Genomic DNA, 12,234 nt, shown 5'->3' with positions numbered 1-12,234 from the left:
TAATCAGAACAACAAATGCACTAAATAAAGATAGAATATTAAAAGCAGTAAGGGAAAAAGGTCAAGTAATATATANAGGCAGGCCTATTAGAATTACATGAGACTTCTCACCAGAGACTATGAAAGCCAGAAGATCCTGGACAGATATTATATAGACCCTAAGAGAACACAAATGTCAGCTCAGGCTTCTATACCCAGCAAAACTCTCAATTACCATAGATGGAGAAACCAAATTATTCCAGGATAAAACCAAATTCACACAATATCTATCCACGAATCCAGCACTTCAAAGGATAATAAAGGAAAAACATCAACACAAGGACAGAAACTACATCCTAGAAAAAGCAAGAAAGTAATCCTTCAACAAACCTAAAAGAAGACAGCCAGCAGAACAGAATCCCAATTTTAACAACAAAAACAACAGGAAGCAATTACTTTTCTTTCATTTCTCTTAACATCAAAGGACTCAATACCCCAATAAAAAGACATACACTAATTTACTGGCTACACAAAAAGAACCCAACATTTTGCTGCGTACAAGAAACCTACCTTGGGGAAACAGACACATACTACCTCAGAGTGAAAGGCTGGAAAACAATTTTCCAAGCAAATGGTCCAAAGAAACAAGCTGGTGTATGATTTCTAATATCAAATAAAATTGACTTGCAACCCAAAGTTATCGAAAAAGATAAGGAGGGGCACTTCATACTCATCAAAGGTAAAATCTACCAAGAGGAACTCTCAATTCTGAATATATATTCTCCAAATAAAACAGCACCACATTCATTAAAGAAATTTTAGTAAAGCTCAAAGCACACATTGCATTTCAATAATAGTGGGAGACTTTAACATCCCACTCTCACCAATGGACAGATCCTGGAAACAGAAACTAAACAGAGACACATGGACACTAACAGAATTTACGAAACAAATAGATTTAATAGATATATACAGAACATTTTATCCTAAAACAAAGGATATACCTTCTTTTCAGCACCACATGGTACCTCCTCCAAAACTGACTGTATAATTGGTCACAGGCCTCCACAGATACAAAAATATGGAAAGTATCCCATGCATCCTATCAGATCACCACGGGCTAAATCTGATCTTCAATAACAGCATAAATAATAGAAAGATAACACTCATGTGTAAACTCAACACTCTACTCAATGATTCCTTGGTCAAGGATGAAATAAAGAAAGTAAAGACTTTTTAGAGTTTAATGAAAATGAAGCCACAATATACCCAAACTTACGTGACACAATGAAGGCAGTCCTAAGAGGAAAACTCATAGCCCTGAGTGCCTCCAAAAAGAAACTAGAGAGAGCATATACTAGCAACCTGTCAGCACATCTAGAAGCCCTAGAACTAAAGAAAGCAAATTCACCCAAGAGTAGACAGCAGAAAATAATACTCAGGGCTGAAATCCAGCAAGTGGAAACAAAAAGATCTATTCAAAGAATCAACCAAACCAGGAGCTGGTTCTTTGAGAAAATCAATAATATAGATAAACCCTTAGCCAGACTAACAAGAGGGCACAGGGACAGTATTATAATTAACAAAATCAGAAATGAAAAAGGAGGGGCTAGTGAGATGGTTCAGCAGGTAAGAGCACTGACTGCTCTTCCAAAGGTCCTGAGTTCAAATCCCAGCAACTGCATGGTGGCTCACAACCATCTGTAATGAGATCTGATGCCCTCTTCTGGAGAAAGTTACAGTGCACTTACATATAACAATAAATAAATCTTAAAAAAAAAAAAAGAAAAAAAAAGAAATGAAAAAGGAGACATAACAACGGATCCTGGGGAAATCCAAAACATCATCAGATCCTACTATGAAGGGCTATACTCAAAAAAACTGGAAAACCTGGATGAAATGGACAACTTCCTAGACAGATACCAGGTACCAAAGTTAAATCTGGATCAGATTAACGATCTTAACAGTTCCATTTCCCCTAAGGAAATAGAAGCAGTCATTAATAGTCTCCCAACCAAAAAAAACCCAGGACCAGATGGGTTTAATGCAGAGTTCTATCAGACCTTCAAAGAAGACCTAATTCCAACTCTCCTCAAGGTATTCCACAAAATATAAACAGAACGTACTCTACCCAATTCATTCTATGAAACCACAATTACTCTGATAACTAAACCACACAAAGATCCAACAAAGAAAGAGAGGAGGCAACCCAATCACAAAAGAAGTCACTTGATATGCATTCACTGATAAGTGGATATTAGTCCAGAAACCTAGAATACCCAAAATAGAATTTGTAAAACACAAGAAAACCAAGAAGGAAGACCAACGTGTGGATACTTCATTCCTCCTAGAATAGGGAACAAAATACCCATGAAAGTAGTTACAGAGACAAAATTTGAGCTAAAATTAAAGATGAACTTTCCAGAGTCTACCCCACCCGGGAATCCGTCCCATCATCAGCCACCAAACCCAGACACTATTGCACATGCCAGAAAGATTTTGCTGAATGGAACCTGATATAGCGGCCTCTTGTGAGGCTATGCCAGTGCCTGGCAAACACAGAAGTGGATCCTCATGGTCTGCTATTGGATGGAACATAGGGCCCCCAATGGAGGAGATAGAGAAAGTACCCAAGGATCTGAAGGGGTCTGCAACCCTATAGGTGGAACAACAATATGAACAAACCTGTACCCCCAAAGCTTGTGTCTCTAGCTTCATATGTAGCAGAAGATGGCCCAGTCGGCCATCATTGGGAAAAGAGGCCCCTTGGTCTTGCCAACTTTATATGCCCCAGTACAGGGGAATGCCAGGGCCAAGAAGTGGGAGTGGGTGTGTAGGGGAGCAGGGGTGGGTTGAGGGTATAGGGAACTTTCAAGATAGCATTTGAAATGTAAATAAAGAAAATATCTAATAAAAATAAGATAATTTCAAAAAAGATGAACAGAGATATACAGCAGTGATACATAATCACTAGCAATAAATAAATACAGTCAAAAATAACAATAAATATAGGAAAATGTTGTTAACAAAGGAATTTTGAAAATAAAGACGTTTGCTGGAATATAGAAATCATTTAGAGCTTAAAACAGAATAAGAAAGAAACTTTATATGTCATACTATAGTTAAAATGTTAAGATTATAGAAAAACACTGAGACTTGCAAGAGAAAAGCACCATCTTAGAAAGGCAAACATCAGAACTATGGAAGATCCTCCAGCTCTTATAATCTTTCTACCTACTCTTCCAAATGATCCTTGAACCTAGGTGTTATAGTAAATCTCCAACTACTATAAGCCTGTGCAAAGAACATAGAACTCAGTTATAATATTTTAAACTGCATGCCTAGATTGGGCAGATATACCATCACACTACTCTATTCCCCAGCTATGTGATCCCTTATTACTTACAGCTCTTCCAGGCTAGGTGATTTGTTTCTTCTTCCTTCCAATTCCTTTTCCTATCTCTCCTCCATCTTCTTGTTTCCCCCCACCTTCCTCTCTCCCCTCTCTAAAACTTCCAGCCCCATCTTTCCCTTCCACTGCCCAATCACAGGCTCTAGACTTAATTTGACCAGTTAAAATGAGGAGATGTTTCACATGAAATCACCTGGGTACAAGATCCATTTCTTATTGGCACAACCCCTCTTAAGGAAACAGAATTAACATAAAAATAAAAACAGCACTAGGACAATCTATAGCACATATGTGTTGGGGTTGTCTTATAGCTGGATCTTGGGACCGGGCTCTACAGCTCTACCATTTGGTTGTAGTTTTCTATAATGTATTTCTTATATTGCAAAGATATGTTTCTTTGTGAAGGGTTGAAGAATTCACCTATCTCTGGGTAAAGGGCAAATATTTAAAATTCTGTTAAGAATCCTGCTGTTTTAGTATAGTGGCAGTTATAGGTTTTCTTCTAAGATCCATAACTTCACTAGGCCTGGGTAGGTGGCTGGCTTTCTAGTATCAAATGTAATTGCCCTCTCATTGAATGGATCTTAAGTATAATATGGGAGCTGTTGGTTACTCCCAAGATATATGTGACTTACAGCACATGTAGGGCTATATTGCTATACTGTTTGTTGTTGTTACTTGTTTTTGTGGCTCAGAGGTTTCATAGCTGGTAGGATTATTGGTTGCATCCCTATTTTAGAATCTTTCTTAGCACCTGTTTTATCAGGTGATAAGTTGTTTTGGCTGAAATAACCAGGTCTCCATTAATAAGTAATTTTAAAAGGAGAAAGTACAGTAAGCTTTAAAAAAAATTATGGGTGTTCTTTCATTCATACCAATACTTCACAAGCAGTAGTATGTTGTAATGATTGTAATAATGATAAAAATTGAAAGTATAGAATATTTATCTAAAATTCCTTGCAATAGGGGGAATATCCTAGATCCCATGTTCTGAATGATTTCAGCAAATCAAAGTAGAGTTTTATAAGAATTAGAAATTTTTGAGAAAGAAGAATTTACAGTTGGTATTATATTTTAGTGAGGAGCATTTTTAGTAACTTACTATAATAAGGAATGCTTGTTTCTAGTTCAAGTTAATTAAAGGGATAAAAAGTAATGATAGAATGATGCTACTGGCTCCATAACAGTCCCTTGCAAAAAGTAAAATATTTGCTTTTAGCTTTGTCAGTTGCAAAATGGATCCAAAATATATCAGTAAATATCTTCTATTTCAACATATTAAAATTCATAGGTTTGTGTTGCACTTGAGTGACTATTTCAACCATTGGAAGATTTCATAACATCATTCAATGGTTATTTTGATATTATCAGTTCATAGAATTTTGTAGATATGAAATATTGTATTATACAATTCAATGAACTTCATCAAACAATTCACTTACTGTGAGACTGTGACACATCTAGTCGATGCACATTTTCCAAAATTCCAGTCTTCCACTGAAACAAAAATTTTGTCATCGGCTAGACAAATTCCGTGTTTTCCTTGCAAATAGTACCACAGTTTATTGGGGGAGACTACAAATGTCTATAACTAAGCACTGTTTCAGTGTTATTTTGTTGAGATAGCAAAGGATTAAGAATATGAAGGGGATGGCATAGCCTCAAATATGCAACTTACAATCTTCAAGTGCTAACATCTCAGCATAAAATTCCTACACTTTTCATTTATTTTGGAAAGCATTATACTTTGAATATACTCTGATTTCACTAAAAGTAGCCTTGCCTTTTCTTCTGTTCCTTCTATGATTCTTTGACTGGTAAAATTCTTTTACAAAAATTAACTTTAACATTGGACCACCTTATCCAAAGATGGAGATGATTTCCAGTATTTTGGTAATATTTTCAAGTTGAAATGATGTTTTAGCCTCCTCCAAAGTAGTTAATTCATCTTGTAGCATGTTTGAAAATATATCCTTCTTTGTGTTAATCATGGTGAATCATGACCAACAAAATCATCTTATTTGTAGTTGGTATTGCATCTCTCAGGACACTGAGCACAGATATTTTCAAGAATAGGAGCATGATGAAATTAATAAAGGATCTCTGCATTACAGGAGATATTCTCAGGAGAAATTGTTTTTCCTTTGTTAGTGTTTTCATGTGAAGAACATAATGGGTAGTAGGTCAATTTTATCTCAGTACTTTGCATTTCTTCTATCTATAATGTCACCACATTACTAAAGACAACTAAAATCTTGGCATTATTGTAAAATTCACCATGACACTGCAGAGCACCTGGAATTACTTAACAATCCCCATGTTTTCCTGGGTCTACAGTTTGAGAAATTCAGCACTAGCAATATTTCTCATAATTTAAAGTACATAAAATTGCCAAGTGATACTAGTTACAACTTTAATATGTCTGTAGTGGAACTCAAGATTATGTCTTGAAAATCCCACATAATGACTTAATTCTGTCTCCCTGACCACACTTTGAGTGAAAAGTCTCCAGAGTACTACATAAACTACTTCAAGAATCTTGATTGATCTTATCAAAAGCAATTTACGGATTCAGTATAATCTGATTCAAATTTCACAAGGTATTCTTCACAGAAATGGAAAAAAAATCCAAAAATTCATATGGAAGTATAAAAGACTCTGGATAGTTAAAGCATTCGTGTCCAAAAATAGCAATGAGGAAAGGATTAGCATATCAGATATCAAGCTAAATTACAGAGCTCTAGTAATAAAAATAGCATGGTGCTGGCAAAAATCAGATATGTAGATCAATGGAATATTATAAATATATGAACATGAGTATGTATAATTATAACATATGAAGCTTCCTTTTGGCTTCTTGCTCAGGAGATTCCAAGAAAGTCCTCCAAATATATAAGTTATTGCCCTTGGTTGACTCCCAGAATTTTAAGAAAAAAAACATCATTGCTCAGTACATCACACACTCAGACACAGGACTTGGAGGAATCTATAAGTAATTGATCTAGAACCCTCTTCATGAGGATGTACTCTAATTGAACTACAATGTGCTATGAAAGCTACTAAGGTAGAAAACAAATAGTCTTGCCATGCTGAAAAGCTTATAAACCACAATAATGACTTTCCTATCAAGATATTCAAGTTTTACCCAAATGATACAATAGTGGCAATATTACCATGGGCGTAATCAACAAGCTGTTTAATTGGACTGATGGTCTGCTCATTTGGAGGAAATTCAGGCTAGGTTTTACAAATGTAATGAGCTACTCAGGGTTGGAGAAGTAATAAACCCTAGAGAACCAACTACTACCAATTGAAGAATTCATTCTCAATATCTATTCTTATTGAAATGTTGGAATACCAGATAAGAATTTTTACAATTTATGAAAATCTTGATAGATAACCGAGCTGACTGATCTTGTAAGAACAGAGAAAAGGTAGTATGGTAGTATATTTCTGTAATTTCAGCACTCTAGAGAATGATATAAGTGAATCAGGATGTTGAAGCCTAAACCACACAGTTGGATTACATAAAAATAAGAGAAGTTTTTTTTTTCCTAAGTTTTACTCCAGTGGTCAGTTGTCAGAAATAGAACAGTTAATCTAGCTGGAATCATTTAGTCCCTCATATTCAGGAAGACAAAGCAGGAAGATTACAAATTTAAGGTTGACCTGCACAAATCCACAGTAAACTGTGAATTCTTAGACAAATTGATAAGACCTTATCTAAACAAAAGACTTTAAAAGGGACAAAGGATATTGTTCAGAGTGGAGTCTTTACTGACCTTCTTCAAGGACTTTTGATTCATCCATAATTAATTATATGTCTTGGGCTGTATCCTATGTTGTGTTATGGTAGCTGATTTAGTGTGTATAATTTCTGAAGATCATAGGAAGTTAATAATTATGGTATTATCCTTATGGATCACAGACTGTTCCTGTAGAATAGCACTACATATTGTCCTTTGTCTCCAAATGAATAATTATAAATATGCATACATACATACACATGGACCTGAACACATAAGAATTTCTATAATCATTCATAAAAATGGTATACTTATATATCTACTCACACATATGTTAACTAACGTTTTATCACAATACTTATTGAACATATTTCATGAAATACTATATTTATACAAGCATCTCCCCTCATGGTGGTTAAAATCTTGACAATAATCTCACATCACCTGAGAAGAGTCTCAAGAAATGATTGTGTGATTTGTTTGGCCTGTGGGTATGTCTTTTGGGAATTGTCTTGATTATGTTAATTGGATTGGGAAAACCAATCTACTATGGGTGCTATGATTTTCCAGTTATGTGTCCCAGACTGTATTGAAATAAAAAGAACAAGAAAGTCATCTGAGAACAAATTGCATGGATAAATTCATTGATCTGAGTTTCTAATCCCCAATGTTCCTGATACTGTGACATCCCTGCAGGAATGGACTGTTACATAAAATTATAAGGTAGATAACTCATAATTGCTACCACAAGTTAAAATTTTTTACAATGTATTTTACAAAATCAGAAATAAAATAAGAGAAGTCTATAGTAACAACAAGCAGATACCATCCCTACATCATACAACTTACAGTCAAGGGAAGAAAAATATGTTTGTTAATACCTTAAAGTTATTTTAATCTTATATTTTCCAAATCATTCTTTTAGGAATTTGCATTGCTATTTTTAATTTTGTGTGTATGACTGTTTTGCTTATATGTGTGTGCACTATGTGCATGCTATGCCCACAGAGACTAGAAGAAATTATCAGATAACCTTGGCACTAGTTTTAGAGACAGTTGATAACTGTTGTGTAGAAATTGAACCTGGTTTTTATGGAAGGGCAGTGTCTTAGTGTTTCTGTTGCTATAAGGAAATATCATGATCAAAAGCAAGGTAGGGATAAAAGAGTTTATTTTTGTTACAAATTAACATCATAACCCATTAATGAAGGAAGCCAGGACAGGAACTCAAAGAGGGCAGGAACACGGAGAAAGAAACTGTAATAGAGGCCATGGGGCATGCTGATTACTAGTTTGCTGCCCATGGATCATTCAGCCTACTTTCTCGTAGAACCCAGGATCACCAGCCCAGGCATGGTAGTACCACCCACAAAGACTGGCCCCTCCCCCATAAATCACTAATTAAGAAAATGTTTTAAAGTCTTACCTGCAATTTGATCTTATGGAAGCAATCTTTTCATTGAGGATCCCTTGTCTCAGATGGCTTTAGATTGTGCAAATTGATGAAAAAACTATCTATTAGGCAGTTAGTGCTTTTATCCACTAAACCATCTTAAAACAGTCCCTCCAAATCATTCTTTACAAAATTCTAATTCTTCTATTAGATCGCAATACCTTTATAATAATGAATGAATTTAAATGATCAAATTTGATTATATATATAACTCAAAATTGGGAATTCATGGAGAAGGGTAGTATATCAAGGATTTGGAAAAGCCTTCAGCTTAAAAACAACAACAAATTGTTGTTCCACCTATAGAGTTGCAGACCCCTTCAGCTCCTTGGGTACATTCTCTAGCTCTTCCATTGGGGGCCCTGTGTTCCATCCAATAGATGACTGTGAGCATCCACTTGTGTATTTGCCAGGCACTGGCATAGCCTCACACAAGACAGCTATATCAGGGTCCTTTCAGCAAAATCGTGCTGGCATATGCAATTGTGTCTTCGTTTAGTGGCTAATTATGGGATGGATCCCCTGGTGGGGTAGTCTCTGGATGGTCCATCCTTTTGTCTTAGCTCCAAACTTTGTCTCTGTAACTCCTTTCATGGATATTTTGTTTCCTATTCTAAGAAGGAATGAAATATCCACATGTTGGTCTTCCTTCTTGATTTTCTTGTGTTTTGCAAATTGTATCTTGGGTATTCTAGGTTTCTGGAACAACAATATGAACTAACCAGTACCCCCAGAGCTCGTGTCTCTAGCTGCATATGTATCTAGTCGTCCATCATTGAGAAGAAAGGCCCTTTGGTCTTGCAAACTTTATATGCCCCAGTACAGGGGAAGGCCAGGGCTAAAAGTGGGAGTGGGTGGGTAGGGGAGCAGGGTGAGGGGGTATAGGGGGCTTTCGGGATAGCATTTGAAATGTAAATGAAGAAAATATCTAATAAAAACAACAACAACAAAAATATCTTATGCTGACTTAAAATTTCTGAACTCTAACCTCAAAAGCACCACTGATAAAAAAATCTAATAGTATTTTTTATATAATAGATGCAATATATAAGAAACTCTACAACAATTCAACATCGTGTTTTGTAGTTGAAATGACTAAAACTCAAACAACAGAATCGATATGTACACTGTGTCACAGTCAATCATTACATGAGTATTGGATTTCTTCATGAAGCTGCTCGGAAGTAAAATCCTCTTTGCTTTACACCTAGCAACAATTATTTGAGATTGAAAAGTGTTTCCATTATTATTTTTGTGGCTGTCAAAACAGCAAGTTTAACTTTAAGTAATTCAAGGGATATAAAATAAATCCCATGCTCCATTTCATATCTTTCTTAAATGCAAAATGTTAAAAGGATTATCTTATATATCTTGAATTGCTTTACAACAATTATAAACATAACAATGTCTGAACAACAAGTACAACTCATGTAGCTATCTAGAATATTTGATACTTTATTTTTATTTCTTTTCCATCTATTTATTTGTAAGAGATATGTATGTAGTCAAGAGCCCATATGGAGGTTTGAGGATGACCTACAAAAAAAGTTTTTTTTTTCTTTCAACATGTAGATTCCATGGATTGAACTCAGGTCATCAGGGTGAGCAGCAAATGTTTTCAAACACTGAGCCAGCATACTAGCTACCAAACATGCTATTTTAAAGTAAAATTTTATATTTATATTTTTAGAAAGATGTCTTTCTGGTATATAAGAAAGTCCAGCTATCTTTCTGGGAACTTTCACAAAAAATCCTCTCATATAACCTTAAGTACAAAAACAGTTGTCATAGAAGATGTTGGTTTGCTCTGTGCTTGTTCTTTTATAGAAAGTAAAAAGGAAATTATAGATATTGGGTTCAGATGTGTCCAATTGAACTGCATACCACCTCTTGTTTTCTGCTATCTTAACATAAACACTACTCACAAAGTCTATCTGCTGCTGGATTGTCTTTTTTAAAATTGAGTACAGAAAATAAACATAGAGAACAAAAAGGAGGTGCGAAATGGAATAGCTCACTGATAACAGAAGCAGCAGCAAACTCTTACAGCTCTTTGGAAAGAGTAGTTTTAACAAAGTAAGCAAGAATCATTTTCTCTGGTTGAGTGTTGATTCCCCAGCGTGCTCTCAGTAAGTAATTAGAATGGCCCACTGAATGTCAGCATCAGCTTGTTTATTCTCATTATTTTATCATTTTAAAAACCCTCTAGGTGATGAGACATGCAGTATAGAACATAATTACCATTATTAGCATACTAATTGGACACAAAAATAGGCCAACTACAAGGTAGCCAACTGAATAATTTCACATTAATCAAACACCATAGTGAATAAGCCTATTGTTAAATTGACAGCTACCATAATTGGCAATATTTTGCAGTGAAATATCAGAATTTCCTTGTAATATCTCTTCAGTGCCATATAATTTAGTAATTTCCCAATGTTCCTGCCTTAAATTTGTACACCTAACTTAAAGTTCAAGAAAACACCATGATGAGAATATTAGTCTTTTAACAACTGTCCTAAATACTTAAACTGACACTTATTTACCTTCAGGAGGAGATATAAGATAAAAAGTGAGGAAGTTACCAACTTAGTCACTTGTTGCTGTTTGTAATATATGATTTCTAAATATGTGCTGTTAAGTTTCAGAAGTCTCTTGATTACAGTGACCCTTTTAAGAATGCTCTATGACACAAAAAGTACAAGTATTTAACAAGTACAAGTATTTAATTGAAAATGTAATATATGTTATGTATTGAGAAATGTGAATTATATATTGATAATTATAATTGTTCTATATAAAGCCTGTTTTTCTTCATTGCATACCAATAGAGAAGCTATAGAATAAAATGCCCTTTTCAGTAACCAAGTATCGTTTTACGATTAACTCAATTTCTTTCCCTATGAAGCATTCCTGAACTATTACACTCAGAAGTGATTTTCCCATTGCTACAATTTCAGCACATTTACTATTTACTTTTGATACATTCATTCTCTTAGAAATCTGTGTCTCAATATACAAGAAATGCTTTGCCTATAATAACTCTATGATATCATTTTTACTAGAGAAAAAGCCTATTGAACTGTCATTAACAGCCAGTGCCTTACCTCACGATCCAGTGCTCTATTCAGCACCATTATGTCTTCCTATAATAGAAACACAGGAGGTTTTTCATCCTGATATCCAAATAAATTGTGTGTCCTGATCAGTCAGTTTTATCTATACTAAGCACACATGTTATAATTCCTTGTGTGGGGTGGTTAGAATGTGAAAAATCTATCACTGTCTCATTTATCTAAACAATTGGTATCCAGATGATGGCTCTATTTTGGAAGGTTGTGGATCCTTTAAGAGGCAGAAATTCACTGGAGGAAGTTGTTCACTAGTGGCAGGCTTTGAAGTTTTACAGCTCATCCCCACTTCTTACCTACTGTTGGCTTCTCAGCTGTATGCACATTGGGATTACCCATCTCATACAATTGCATCACATTTTCCTGCTGTTACAGACAGTATCTCTTCTTTTTTTTTTGTCATTTTTTTCCTTTTTTATTATTATTTTCTTTATTTACATTTCAAATGCTATCCCGAAAGTTTCCCATACCCCTCCCCCCACCTCTGTTCCCCTACCCACCCACTCCCAC

The sequence above is a fragment of the Mus pahari genome, chromosome X (genome assembly GCF_900095145.1).
Source record: "Mus pahari chromosome X, PAHARI_EIJ_v1.1, whole genome shotgun sequence".
In the NCBI taxonomy this organism is placed as follows: Eukaryota; Metazoa; Chordata; class Mammalia; order Rodentia; family Muridae; genus Mus; species Mus pahari.
This window is presented reverse-complemented; position numbering follows the sequence as displayed.